This window comes from Octopus sinensis, linkage group LG6, assembly GCF_006345805.1.
Source record: "Octopus sinensis linkage group LG6, ASM634580v1, whole genome shotgun sequence".
Taxonomy (NCBI): domain Eukaryota; kingdom Metazoa; phylum Mollusca; class Cephalopoda; order Octopoda; family Octopodidae; genus Octopus; species Octopus sinensis.
Genome location: NC_043002.1, coordinates 44,310,993 through 44,327,644, shown reverse-complemented (window position 1 = coordinate 44,327,644; position 16,652 = coordinate 44,310,993).

The following is a 16,652-nucleotide window of genomic DNA, read 5'->3' as shown; positions in this document are numbered from 1 at the left end:
GTGTGAGAGCCAACAAGGACTCTGTCTGTCTCTGTTCAAGTGATGTCATTCCAGGGAGGAGATGGCCATCTGGCCATTTGACTTTCGGAAGGTTAAAATCTCCCAGCAGTAGAATGGTGTTACCCTGGTCCAGTTTGTCCAGGACTTCTTCTATTCTTCTGAGGCTATCTTCAAACACTCCTTCATGACTAGGGGTGTCTGGTGGCCGATATGTGACACATATTACTATTTCGGTTGTTTCATGTGTACTATCAGTGTGTCACAGACTGAGTTTGAGGTGTCAACAGTACTATGGGTGTGACATCTTCACGGACGTACAGGGCAACCCCCCATGAGTTCTTTCCTTCCTGTCTGACCGAAAAACAGTATACTTTGGGTACGTGTATTTCTGCATCTGCTATACTGCTTGACAGGTGCGTTTCAGTCAGCGCTATGCATATTGCATGGTTGCTTGTGCTTAAGTCCCTAAGGTAAGGAATTTTACTCATATTAGTGGTTTCACCAGACCTCTGACATTCAGCAGAAGCACTGGTGAGATATTTGGGGTGTCAATAAGGCTGTCGGTGTGGCACCTGGGCTGGTGTCAGCGGTGGCCACTGGGTCCCTTGATTGTGGTGGTTTTTGAGTGCTGTTGTGAGAGCCCCTGGCTCTGAAGACGATGTATCCAGGCCAGTTGTCCCACAATTTCTCTGCTATTTCCACAAAATTTCTTGTCTGCTGCCGCCGTCTGCATTTCCTCTGCAAATGTGCGCCTTCTCCTTGTGGGGGCATTCCGCACTATGTCTGCATATTTCTGGGGCATCTTGTATTTGTTCTGTTTTGGTTTCGGTCTTGGTTTTGGTTAAGGAATTTTGGTCGAGTGGGTTTGATTGCAATTTCCATAGAGCCTGGGATGAGCGAACCTGCATCCTTCCCCTGTTTTCTCCATGCCAGCAGGTTCCATTCCGGAAGAATTTGCATGTTATCTGGGTTTTCTTGTCCCCAGTTCCTCTCTTTTTTTTCTTCCTCCGTTGGACGGTTGTCCACTGGTTCTTTCTGCATAGGTATTTTCATCCGGGTGGTTATTTTCCGTTTCCCCATCGCCGCCTATCTGTTGTTTGCCCTGCTTGCCTTCTTCGACTGTGGCAGTGGGCGTGTCATTTTTTGACACTCTGTGGTTGGTGTTTCCTGTTTCCATCCTCTCTCTTTGTCTTTGTCCACCTTGAGGACTTGGCTTAACCAAAGCCATGTGTGGTGCAATGAGAGTGTAGCCCTTTCGACTTCTCTTTTCTTCCTCTCTACTTGCGCCAACGTCCTCATAAAGCCATGGATTTTCAGGGTCGCCGCTATGTTTTTAGTTGGTTGCGATCTGTCGGCCGAGCTCCATCAGTATATACATACATATATATATACATACATATTATATACATACATATATATATATACATATATATATATATACATATAATATATAACACATAATATTATATATACATATATATACTATATAATACATATATATATATAACACACACACATATATATATATATTACACATATATATATACACACACACAATATATATATATACACATATATACACACACACACACACACATATAATATATATATATATATAGATATATATATATAATATATATATATATATATATATACACATATATATATATATATACACATGTGTTTGTATGCATGTATGTGAGTGAATGCATGTGCGTATTGTGTGTGTGCATTTGTAAGAAACATTTTCGTCCACTGGACTATTTAAGTTCCATAATCTCCTGTTTCTAATAGCATATTAGTTTTTAGATCATTGGATAGTGTCAACCAACTGGTGTTGCGCGCTGAGCGCAGAGAGAATGTTTTATTCAAATCTATGCAGGAGCATAACAATATTGAATTTATTCAGTGAAATTCATGTATGTAGCAAGAGAAGTAACACAGTTAAATATTCTGTATGAATTTTATCTCATATGGAGTATAGGCCTACTAAATTATGGAAATTAATAGAACGTTCAGAAAGATGTGTTCTAAATAAACATTTACAGTTCGAAAGTAAATATTAAATACATATTTACTCTTTGACATGATAATCTATCAAACGTTAAAGGTGTTGCAAGGTTAGCAAGATACAGTCTGAGAAATTACAGCATTATATAAATCATATGCATTTATGGAGGCCCAAACGTCGCTCTCACTCAGAGTGCAAGCTTAGATTCAAGGCAACTGTACTTTGTGATGTGAAATATATTTATTCAGAGCAAATAAAATGCCAATTTTAACTAGTTCAAAATTGTCGGATATTGCCCATCATCCCCAAAACATTATTACTCAATATAATTCTGGAAAAATTATAACGGCGTAGAGAGAAATGTTACAGAGGTTATAATGTGTGCTAGGAAGAGTAGTATATTAAGATATGAAATGGTAGCATTTCAGTACATCTGAGAAGTAATATATTCACACACACACACACACACACACACACACCTTCCTGAGAATATTAAGTAAAATACGCGCATTCATTGATATATACAGAGAAATATATACGACAATATATCAAGTTGATAGAGATCAACATTTGAACATACATATCAACTTTCAATTACATATATGCGCGCACACACACACACGCAGACACACACATACACGCACATGGATGTGTGTGTGTGTGCCTGTATGTCTATCCGCCTATAGGAAGAAAATCTACAGCGTTGATATAAAACCTAAAAGCTACTTTTTGTGTAAAATTTCACGACAAAGACAACTTATTAATCATTCAGGCCTCATTGTACCTACACTCGCACATGCGCACGCGCACACACACGCACAGAAACACGCGCGCGCGCACACACAATTGCACTCAGACCCAAACAGAGACACACATAGAGATACACACACAATCACACACACAAACACACACACACACACCACACACACACACACACACACACACACGCATATATTAAAATTTTCCTGGCGGCAACAGTACAACTCGCAAAAGTTAATAATGTGCTCACAGTGCAGAATGTTGACCTGACGATATTTTGTTAGTTAATTTTTTTTTAATAATAAATAAAGCAGTCGTCATATACAAACGAGTGACTTGACAATATCTACCATGTGTTCGCAAATTGTGTTTGGTGCTGATGTAATTGCGTACAGACTTAGACACTCTCTGAAGCTTGTCGTACCGGAACATTTAGAATGTGACAACTGCAGGAAGAGAGAGCTGCACCAACAGTTGAATAGATAGGATCAACGTGGCGTGAAGTTTTTTTTTTCTCAGAGATACAACTCTCCTCCTTCCTGGAATTGAACTCATGACGTCATGATCATGAACCAATGTATTAGATGCTATTCCATGCTCAGCCAGAAACAAAAATTTCTTACAAAGAGGTGTTGATTTGTTTTATTTTAATAAGATTGTCGGAAAGTTAATAGGAAGATGAACAGAAATATATAGTGTTGAGTGACTTGGGACGAAATTGCAATTGGAGTAGAACGTAGAATAGGGAATTAGAATAAATCAAGTTAATGATGGTGGAAATTGGTTGGCTGAAAAAGTTTCTAGATGCTGAAATTATGCGGCTTTTAAAAAGTTGGTTCAATGTTTGCTCATAGGGGAATAGGATGTTCTAGCTCTGTGTAACTCACAAATCACACTTTTCTCTTTACCGATATATAAGATCTGGCTATACTGTTCAGATTTATTTTTCAAATCTTACTTCTAGCTGGTTAATGACGTTTGATTTCTTGTATTTCTGTCCATTGGTGAGTGTGTATACAAAATATACTGAAGTTTAAAGCGTTTATACCTAATTCCAGGATTGGAATTATAAATATTGGTGGACTATGGCTTTAATTATATATTTGGAGCCTTGGAGAAAGTGTTATGCTAACGGAGTCACTTGGGTTTCCGTATGCATTTATATTAACATTATTTATACTTTAGGAGGCCAGGTTCTAATCTAATTGGGGGAGCAAAGAACATGTGAGTTTGATGATATAATAATAATAATAATGGTGAACGGTGTGACGTGCAATCTAGGTGTGTCTTCATCTTATGAGACTTTTCCATGAGACTGTCAATATTGAAAGAAATCTATGAAGATTTTCTCGTTCGCAGAAATTTAGCACTGCCTGTGATATATGTTTTTATTTAGTCATTTTGGATTTTCCTCGTGTGGATGGAAGATTACGAACGAAATTTAACCATCCTTCTGATTTATGGTAAGACAAGTATAAAAGTTGAGGAATTAATCCTAAGTTATTTACATTTTTAATCCTACGTTATTTCTCTCTCTATATATAAAACTGAGAATATGTGTCTGTCGCTCTGTCTGTGTGTCTGTATGTGTGCATCACTAAAACTCGAGAACTACCCAACCGATTTCATTCAAATTTTACACATTCACCACCCTTATACTCGTAGTTTTTTCTTGTATTTATACTGGCATGGCACCCCTACAGAGCGAATACCATTACGAACATACTGCCATTCTATACATCTCTCACATAATACTAAGCTGGATTATAATCTCTGAAATAATCTATTTTTATATATATTAAAATACACCTTCTGCATAACCCACACATCCCTATCGAAATTTTTTATTTTTCTACTCATCTCTTTCTCCGCTCATTTATCTCCCCTACATTTACTTTGGTCTAGCTAACTTCATTTTTTTAAATTCACCTTTTCATTTTATTTTTATCTTTACAAACACCATAAGTACACACTAATTTAATTGTAATATTGGTAATTGCTTCTCCGTTTTTACTTATTTTTTCTCCTTTATTACCTAATATCATCTCTCGGTAACTCATTCTCATTCCTCTATTTTTTGCCATTTGTTTGCGTTAACTATCTAGTATTAACTTCTCATATACCACTTCCTCGCGCTAAACTTCATTCTTTTGTATAGATTTTTAAAAAGTATATTGTACTATGTACTGATTTCAACGGTTAGTTTTAATTTTAATTTAAATTTGGTATTGTCTTGCCATTGGACATTTCTACTACTTACTTGCCATACGCTACGTATATGGAGTAATAATTCTAATTTCGATACTCATCTATAGCTGGAATGTCTCCGATACCTTTTTGCTTATATCTTCAAATAATCGTTGAAGCCGGCAGTTATGGTTCAATATCTGACATGACTCCCAATGTGACACTTCCACACCCAACTTTTTATACTCTATTCCTTTTCAAGTTCCTTGTATTTTGATTTCTTTCCTTCCTGTACCGAAGAGTACGTTGATATTTATTTTATTTTATTCAATCAGGAATTTATTATATCTCTGTATGAAACGATTGTCCGCAAGATTTAAACTTCTTACACATTTTAACAACTTGTTTCCTCCATTCTTAACAAAATTGATGGGATTTATGGAACTTTATACCATAAATTCATCATAAATTATACACAAGTACTACTTTCGTATCTTTGCAAATTTACACCCGTAAACTCCCAGCAAAGTATGAAGAATCAACATTAGAAATCTTTTTTGGAAACATCCAATTAAAGGACGAATCCACATTCAACATTTATACACCTATATTATATTTATATGTATGTATATATCTATACATATATATGTAATTATATATATATATATATATATATTAATATATATATATATATATATACATACATATATATATGTATAAATATATGTATAATGTATGTATATCTCTATATATATATGTATATATATACACTATATATATATGTGCATATATATATGTATGTATTAGTATATATATATACTATATATATTTATAAATATATATATATATATGTATATATATATATATATATGTATATATACATATATATATATATATATATATATGTATATATACATATATATATATATATATGTATATATACATATATATATATATATATATATGTATATATACATATATATATATATATATATGTATATATACATATATATATATATATATATATATGGTATATATATATATATCACACATATATATACATACATATATACATACATATATATACATAACATATATATACATACACCATATAGATATATATATATATATATATATATATTATATATATATATATATTAATATATTATATATATATATATATATAATGTCGATTTATTTTCCTGGAAAGGTCCGTGGTTTCTGTTGGGCGACACTTATTTAAGGTAATCGATTCCTCTGCTCTGTAATGATCATTTTAACCTCTGGCAAGATTGTTTTCCAATTATGTAAGGCAAAGGCACACAAACCAATGGGGCTGCTGATTGCTAATTCCGTCGTTTGCTTCAACATCGATATTACCAAAAGTTTTAGAATAATTATTCATTCACATGATATGGATTCACATGGAGATATTGAACAAAAGTTTGTCAGGTATATAAGATCATATTTGTTTTATAGCTTATAGATCTAGTGAATTCGATATTTCTTACTGGAACAGTTTTGGTAGCTGATGCATATTATTTTGCTCTCCGTTATCAAATTGGAAACAATTTGTTGTATTCTCCTTCTTACGTACACATTTGACACTGTGAGAAAACACACTGTACTTGTTTACAACACCTTTAACAGTTTTAGTTAGATTGGAGAGTCTAAAATGTTTAAGGTAAAAGTTTGGTATTGGTCTGGTCTTCGAAAGTGAAGTACGGAGAAACAGATATGGTGAGAAAGATTAATTTTTTTCTTTGTGTAGAACAGAAGTGATTTTAAACGCTCTGATGTCGGTGTCTTTAAGAGAATTGCATTTTGTTTTGCTGTAGTTATTTGCGATCGAGCTAAAGCTGAATTAGTAATAAATGGAGTCATCTAGTTGATATTCTCTAGTTTGTTTGATTTAACGAATTGCTTATTCAATTTTCTAATTTGGTATGTGTTATCTTCTGGTTCTTTCCAGAAGGAACGTATATGTTTACATAATTGAATTTGATATTGTTTATTGCACAGTGTAGATTTTCCTCGAAAGTGTCTAGTAATGTCAATGGTCGGTGTTATGAGTTACGCCGGATCAACACCAATAATATATATGTAATCGAATTCTTTTCATAAAATTTTACGTTTCCTGCAGAAAACATTTGAATCTTAAAATTTTTATGGAATCGCAATGTTTTATTGGAAACATCGAAATCTTGCTTTAGCATTATATTCTTGGAGATAATAAATGAATCAGTTGTGAAAGGAGGGAAATTCTTATAGGAGAATACTGGTAACATGAAGTTAAACAAAATCAATAAGTATTAATCAATAAATAGGATAACGTTCGGATATTTGTTTCATAGGGAAACTGCTTACAAGTACCGGTTAAGATTGATTTTAAAACATTGGTAGACAGCAATGAAGACAGTAAATTTGGAAGTATAAAGTACGGAGGAAGCATGCAAACAAAGAGACAAAGTGATTAAAAAAATAACCATTTTAAAATCGTGATATATAAAACAGATATAAAAAGTGACCTATCAAATAAGTGTTGGATGATCAAACAAAACAAAGAGGAGGGGAATGTATCTTGGAATAGTTAAAGAAGTTGAGTCATAACGAGCATGGTTTGTATTAGACGTTTTCTGAACCATAAAAGATGTAACTTAAGGATTCTAGGAAATCTTTCGTACAGAGAAGTTTGGGTTAATGATATATAAACAAGGAAGAAGTAACGAAATAATTATATAAAGTATATTAATTGATAGATGAAAAAGTGAATTTGACAACTTCACTTAACATTGGTTTATCCTTTTATCCAGTTACTAGCCGTAAGGAACACTCTCAACGAGAGGCACAGAAAATGAATAAATTTATACATAGCAAACACGAATAAACCTCTCTCATCCACTACTCCATATTTATCTTTCAAATACTATATTCCAAACTTTTATTAAACATTAATCTAAATAAATTACAAGCCAGTTCATACTCGACTGAATTATTTCGGAAGTTAGGAAGAAATCTCTCGCATCCCTCTGACCTCTGAAATAACATAGTTGTATTCTACTGGTTCAAAAGATATACTTAATAAGAATACACAAAATATAAGAGATGTACAAAGATTGTGTAAAATATAAAGAACGCGAAGATACAAGGTGAAAAGAAATAGGCGAGAGAAAGTTAAAGAAAAGGAGAAATGGAAGGGAAAACCAGAATTGGATGAAATATGATGAAGAAAGACAAAAAGTTGAATATAGATACATACTATCAAGTAAAGTTCTTAGAAAGGTAAATTCTTTCACAATAGGTGAATTTATGGCCTTTAGACAAGTGAAGCCATTGAAATTCTCTTTACCAAAGATATTTTACTGCAAAAAATTAATTCTCTGCATCGATAAATTCTTAAAAACATTGCATGTATTTAGAATCAGCATGTCTTATCCTTACTATTATTTAGTGTTTTAACTTTCCACTGGAATTAATAGATGCCTTCAGAAATTTGGCCATAGCTTATAAACTTGCGTTCTATAGTTCTTATACATTTTCATTTGATTAAAATTACCTCGCATTTTCTATGATTTGCTTTCCTAAAACCATAACTCCTTTTCGGTCAATATTATCAAATCTTTTGAATTAGTGCGTCTTCCTAACACCACACACACACACACACCTATATATATATATATATAATATATATATATATATATATATATATATATATATATATATATCACACATGCGCACGTGCACAGACATAGATATATATATATATATATTATATATATATATATATATAATATATATATATATATATATATATATATATATATATACTATGACACTGTATTTGACTCTAGATATTAATTGGTTTTCTTTCTGATCGACCTGGTATAAGAAATGTGCTTTTTCATTTTAAATCTGTCAATTTTCTGTTGTAATCCTTAGATTGTATACCTTATTCTACTCTTTAAGCAATCTCAGTAACACTTATTTACGCATAAAATTTGAAGTTTTCTTAGGAATATCTTATATAATCGAGCCATGACTTATTTCTTGCTGCTACTATAGTATATTTAAAACATTCTAGAGGAGAAAGTGTTTTTATGTAAAACAAGCAAGTTTTTAATGTTAATTTTGCTTATTGTAATCAAGCATTTAAAAAATCAGATTTCAGACAAAAACTTTAATATATTGAATTTATCCAGAGACCAGCCTGTAAAAATAGGGAATAGAACAAATGTTAGTTCAATTTAGCCAATGATCTGGAAGTAGGCTTAGATAAAATTACATTTTCTTCCTTTACCTAAAGAACACTTTCCAACACGACGCTTCCTCTAACCTCATAAGCTAGCCACATAAAACCCTGCTATTGCAAATAGTTGTAACCGTATAGTTTTTCATTATACCCTTTGTACTTTAACTCCGGGACTTAAGATAAGTACAAGCGTAATGCAAAAGCAGATAATTGTACTAAAGCACATCACACATTTCTCTGATAATCCTATTAAAATTGGTTCGCTTCAATACTTTCTTTAAGTAACTCTACATCTATTTAAATGTTGGATCTAAATCACAAAAATATACCGTACAAACTTTATTAGAATTATGTAGCAAGGGCACATATATCTACAAGTCATTCAAAACCTAATGACCTTGAACGGTTTAATCGGGCAAATCGACGCCAGTAACTTTGCCGAAACGGTTGTTGAACAGTGCTGCGATACCAGCACAAACATGGACAAACAGACAGACACGCACGAGCGCACACACACACGTACACACGTGCACACACGCACTGACACATACCGAGTTTCCAGACACATGTAGATGCTATGCATGCACATGGCTAAGAAATCCTAAGTCTCTTACACAGTATTGGGAAATACTGTATGTACTTCATAATAAAGAAAATATGAAAGCTCTTGGGCGCAAAACACATATCAACGCCTCCACTATGCATGTATATATATATATATATATATACATATACAGGGTGCGGTGAATAAACTGTCGTGTAAATTACGCAAAAATGAAATTAATATCGACATCTCATTTTAACAAATATATTTACCAAAATTACATAAAAAATATCTTGAAATACAAAAGAATAAATTTATCCAATAAAATCCCCACTGACTTCAACCTCGGCCTCCACAGGTTACGGAATCTCCTGAAACTCTTCTGGGCGGTCTCCTTGTTTAAGTTGTTAAATGCTGCGATAATCATTGCCTTCAGTTCATTTTCGTTGTGACAAGGAGTTTTGTTGGTCTCTCACTCAACTGCGTCCCATACATAACATTCAATGGGATTGAAGTTTAGGGAGTTAGGTGACCAGATGTTAGGGGTAATGAGGTCGCAAAAATTGTCTGACAGCCATAACTGGGTTTTCCTGCTTGTGTGGCATGGTGCAGAGTCCTGTTGCCAGATATAGGGTTTCCAGCAGACACCCATTTGACCCAGGGCATCACTACCTCCTCCAGGCAATTCATGTAGGCCTCTGTGTGGAGTCTGACGCTGTGTAGGAAGATGAATGGAGGCATAACGTTGCCATTACTAGTGATCACTCCAAACACCATGATGTTGACTGGATGTACGATTTTTATCACTCTCGATACAGTTTTGGGGACAAGGAAAACCTTCAGATTGACATCCGAACACTCTGAAATGTTCATATTGAAGCTTCCAGCACGAATGCCAAGCAGTACAGTATGCCTTTTCCAAAGTTCTGGCAGAGTTAATTGCGTTATGATGCTGTTTATCTCACGAACGGTGCCCAACCGACCCTACTATACTGTGTAGTCGACAAATTCAAAAACAAACAATGTTCATGTGCGAAATAAAAAATGTAAGATGGCGATAATTTACCTATCGCATCCTGTATATATATATATATATATATATATATAATACAAAATAGGACTAGAACGCAAAAGATCCAGATAGACAATACAAAGAAAACAAGGACGGGTCATTCGAAGTTTTTTTTCCTCAGTCGAGTTCCATATTCTCTTTGTAATTCCGGCTGGTTATACTCGAGATTGCTCCAATCTGGCCAGCCCCAAGGCAAAACTAAGCTAAGAGCATTAGATTCCTTGGAAGAAAGCAGCGAATGTATGCGTAAACAAGGACAGAAAAACAGAGAAAGTTACACAAATACAAATAACAGGACATAACAACAGGTGTCTTTCGACTAAGGAAGAATTAAATTAAGCTGGCGTGTGTGGAAGTAAAGACTTACGGCAGGGATACACGATTTCAGAGGCACAGGGAAGAATATAGATGTTGCACGGATAACAGCCGAACCAAGAAAGAAAGGTCAGTCTTGGCATATATATATATATATATTATATATATATATATAATACAAAATAGGACTAGAACGCAAAAGATCCAGATAGACAATACAAAGAAAACAAGGACGGGTCATTCGAAGTTTTTTTTCCTCAGTCGAGTTCCATATTCTCTTTGTAATTCCGGCTGGTTATACTCGAGATTGCTCCAATCTGGCCAGCCCCAAGCAAAACTAAGCTAAGAGCATTAGATTCCTTGGAAGAAAGCAGCGAATGTATGCGTAAACAAGGACAGAAAAACAGAGAAAGTTACACAAATACAAATAACAGGACATAACAACAGGTGTCTTTCGACTAAGGAAGAATTAAATTAAGCTGGCGTGTGTGGAAGTAAAGACTTACGGCAGGGATACACGATTTCAGAGGCACAGGGAAGAATATAGATGTTGCACGGACAACAGCCGAACCAAGAAAGAAAGGTCAGTCTTGGCATATATATATATATATATATATATATATATATACCTTCCTTCTCACGTCCGTGACACCAACCATGCTCTTCGTTTGTTCAACTCTTTTTCCTTTCCCTCGCCCCTCTAAAATTTTCTTTATTTTTGACATCAAGAATGACGTGCACTCCAACATTTCCTTGACCTTCGTCCCAATCCCCAACCTGAAACATCCATACACCTTCGTCTGGCCGAACTTGTCCTCTCACAAAACTGTTTCTCGTTCTCGGGTGCTTTTTAACAGCAGATTGGGAGTGGCCATGGGAACGAGAATGGACCCCAAATATGAGAACCTGTTCGGTAGCTAAGTTGAAGCCCAAATATTCTCAAGTTTCACTGGTCCCACTCCCGAACTATAGGTCGTTATATTGATGACTGTGTTGGTATGACATCGCTCTCCCGCGAACAACTAGACTCCTTTCTCGCTTTTGTCAAATCTTTCTGTCCTGCCTTCTACTTCTGTACTCTTTCCGACACTTCAGTCGCTTTTCTGGACATTTCGGTCAGCATTCATCACTCCACTCTCATCACCTCTGTCCACTACAAACACACAGATTCATGATCATACCTCAACTTCTCCCCCTCAACCCAAGCACCCTATCTCTCCAACGCACCATTCTCCGAGCCTTCCGGCGACTCCAGTCCGACCCCTCCACTTCGCACATCTTCCCTAACCTACCCCTCCCCTCTTTCAAACGAGCCCACAACCTACGAGACCTCTTAGTCCACAGCTTCTTCCCTAACCCAAACCGGCTCCTTCCCCTGCTCCCGCCCACGCTGCCCTTACCCCTCCAACACCACTCTCCACACAGGCACCCCTCATCGACCCTATCATATCACTGACTCCTTCACCTGCACTTCTAGCAGCGTCATGTACTGCATCTCCTGCTCCCTCTGTCCTTCTCTATACATTAGTCAAAACGGGACACCACTTGGTTGACTGGTTCGCGGTACACCTCCGAGACATCAGACTCAGCAATGACACTCCGGTCTCGCGTCATTTCCGCTCTACTGGTCATTCTTTACAACAACTGTCTGTATTCCGATTGTTCTTGCACAGGGGCTATCCGGTCCTCGCCGTGAATAAGGCTTAATCTTCTTCTCTTCGCTCCTTTGCCCCACATGGGCTCAACTCTCCTCCCTTCTTAATCTAACCCTACTCCTCTCTTCCTCTCACACCTACTTTCTCCCACCCATCTTTCCTCTCTTGCTCTACTATCTACTTCCTCTCTTCACTCCTACCCATCTCCCTTTCACTTTCTTCCTTCATCGTCACCCCCTTGTTATTCCATCCTTACACATTCTAACCCCAACATCTCTATACATTCCTCCCCACCCCATCCATTACACCCACTCTTACTTCCCTCACCTCGCCTCCCCCACACTCCAACACCACCACACCACATCATATCACCCCGCGCACAGTAGCACTGACCACTTCCCAGCACCCACACCATCATTCACACACCTATATATGCACACACTCACACGCCAAGGTGACCAGCCACCTCCCATACGCACATACATACTCTCACATACACACGCACGCGCACTTTCGTTTTGGGATCACCACTACTTTATTATTTCCCCTTCTTCCCAGCTCTCTTGTGTGACCCCTCTGTCCAGCATTTGCCATGATAGATCGCTAGCTACTAAACCTTTTTTTTCTCTCCCTGTTTATTTCTGTGTTCCTTTTCGAAACGTAAAAGACTTTCTCCCTTTCCGTGCGTTAAACTATTACATCTGTTTGTTGTTTACACACCCGTCTTCGTCTTTTATTTTTTTAATGCTCAATATATACATATATATATATGTGTATGTTTGTGTGTGTGTGTGTTTATGTGAGCATTTGTATATGCTTTAATTATAATACATAATATATACATATTTTCCCTCCACCACACATATACACATGTGTATACTGTACCATTCAAATATGTGTAAACATTATTTAATATAAATTCTTTGTTCTTCCAGCATTTTGAAACGTAGTTTTTTTTTATGTTATAATTAAATAAATTGCCTCTTCATACCAAGCTAAAGAAATTGTGCAATTTATCTTTAAAAGTGATTAGAAACTTTGAAACTATCAGAATGTTACCAAATGTCTAGAGGTAAATTTATTCATATATGAATTATTAAAATATAACCTGGCATTATTGCTGATTACGATTGTTTTCTGATGACGACATACTCGTCGTGATTTTCATTATTTAATTTTTAGTATTTCTCTAAATTACTAAAATTACAGTCATTAATCATTATAATTAATCAATGTCATTTTTACTGTTATTTTTATTTCATTTAGACATTACCAGTAAAACATATTTAAACTCTGTTAATAAGGTTGATTACTTTCTAATTCGCCATAAAACGTTTTAAACTAAAGGCTGTTATTCTGGATATGACGTTCAGATATTTCCAAAACGACCTGTATGTTTTCATATGGAGATGAAAACCGTGTATCGTACCCGACTCACCAGCAGCATTTTTGTGTCATGATGTGCGACTAGCCACAATTTTAGTTTTGTCTTAGTAGCTTACTTGGACGCAGGTTGTTGCGAGTCGGCCTGCTAGTAAATAAGGCAGATACCTAAGGTGTTATTCACAGCCCTGGGTCACTGATATTTATGATGGCCGGTTACCACCGGAATACCATTTTCACCTTTAACATCTAATACTGGTAGTATGAAAAGGATGGTGCACTGCAAGAATCATTGTATCTATATAGAAGCCTGGCCCAATTGCGGGTAGTGGTGTAAATCCTTTGAAACTTACCAAGTAATTTTGGTGCTAATGGTGGTGGAGTTACACCAGCTGATGGATTAAGTCACACGTGCTTAGTGGCGCCGCCTATATTCATAACAATACAATGAGGTCATTCGACCTTCTAAGTTTCAATACAAAGAGTACACTAATCAATGTAGCTTCTACTGTACAATAAACGGATTGGTCAAGTCTAAAATGTATATGTTCTCAAAATCTACTCACTCAAAGCTGACTTGGGACAACGACGAAAACACAATAGGAAATATCTTTTCTACTCTAGGCACAAGGCTCAAAATTTTGAGGGTGGGGACCAGTCGATTAGATCTCTCTCCGTACGCAACTGGTACTTAATTTACCGACTCCAAAAAGATGAAAAGCAAAGTTGACCTCGGCGGAATTTGAACTCAGAACGTAAAGACCGACGGAATACCTATTTCTTTATTACCCACAGGGGCTAAACATAGAGGGAACAAACAAGGACAGACATAGGTATTAAGTCGATTACATCAACCCCAGTGCGTAAATGGTACTTAATTTATCGACCCCGAAAAGATGAAAGGCAAAGTCGACCTCGGCGGAATTTGAACTCACAACGTAACGGCAGACGAAATACGGCTACGCATTTCGCCCGGCGCGCTAACGTTTCTGCCAGCTCGCCGCCATCACAGCAGAAAAAATGCCATTATTGTTACTTATTAGATGTCTTTTATTTCTATAGAAATTTTCATTCAATTTTCAGTAACCGTTAAGAATAATAGAGGACAAAGATACATGTAGGGGAAAATACGAATTATTTCTAAAATTTTGTTGTTCTTCATAATTTTGAAATTTGTCGCATAGTAAACATTTTGATTTTAAGTAGAATATAATAAATATATGAAATCAACTGTAAAAAAATATATACTTTATTTTGAAGTTAGCATTTTCGATAAAGTATGTTGCATATTGAAATTTCTAAAAAGTATTTCATTCCTTATATTTATTTTCTTCATTTTGACTTTTCAAGTAAATAAATTGTTCAGGGAGTAGACTGTTATGACATTTAAGATTAAAATTATTCTATAATTTGCTTGAATCAAATTTGAAATCGCCAAAACTTCAAAATCGTGCGGATTATATTTAACCTGACCACCTGGAAAATATTTGAAAGAAACGATTTGTAAAATTTTGATTTTGTTAAATTATTCCACTGATGATTGTTTTCACATTAGCATATATTGATAAGGAATCAAATTATGATCACTATCATTAGATATGTTAACACGAATTAACAGCAGAACAAATCCATTTTCTTTTTTTTTTTCGATTTTCATAGATACATTATTTGGTTTGGTAACAGTGACGAAATGCAAATCAATATACATTCTCTTAAATTTGGGGATGAAAATAATTATCATTATTATTGGATATGTAAACAAGATAAATGCGGTAGATGAGTCGCTTGCACGCTGGGAAAGGTGCTCAGCGGCATTTCGTTTGTCTTTACGTTCTGAGTTCACAGTCTGTTGATGTCAACTTTTGCCGTTCAACTCCTCTTTGTTATATACTTTTCGCTTCTACCACGAGAAATGTTATGTATCGGTTTTATATTTACGTCATAACTGAACACCCTTTAGAAAGAGTTTCGAACGATGACTGTTTATGAGGAAATTTGGGCTTGCTTATGAATAAGGCAAATTTCTCAGTTGTTTATCCTTGAAGATTGCTTAATATTATTCTAAATCTACTCTCTGTAAAACAAAAGGATAATTGCAATCGTCTCTGCAGACTATGATGTCTGAAATTAAAATCCTGGATTAAACTGCGAATTATTATTAACTGCATTGACTTCACGTATCGTGTAGATTGGAATTCGAAGATATAATACTGATATAATATTACTCAGCTACGCTGGTAAAGGTTTAATAAATTTTAATACGCTCTACTATATACTTATTTTATATCAGAAAGATTATGTGACTAAGCTTTGACCCAGAGCTGCAGCAGCGCCACTGCTGTTGGTGAACGAAGTACATTAGCGGCTCTACTGAGCTGTTGGTCATATAACGTTTTAATTACATATGAATCACACTTAATCGTTTATAATCCTATTATAAATGTTATGTTTATTACAGATTGTGTCTCCGTTATTGC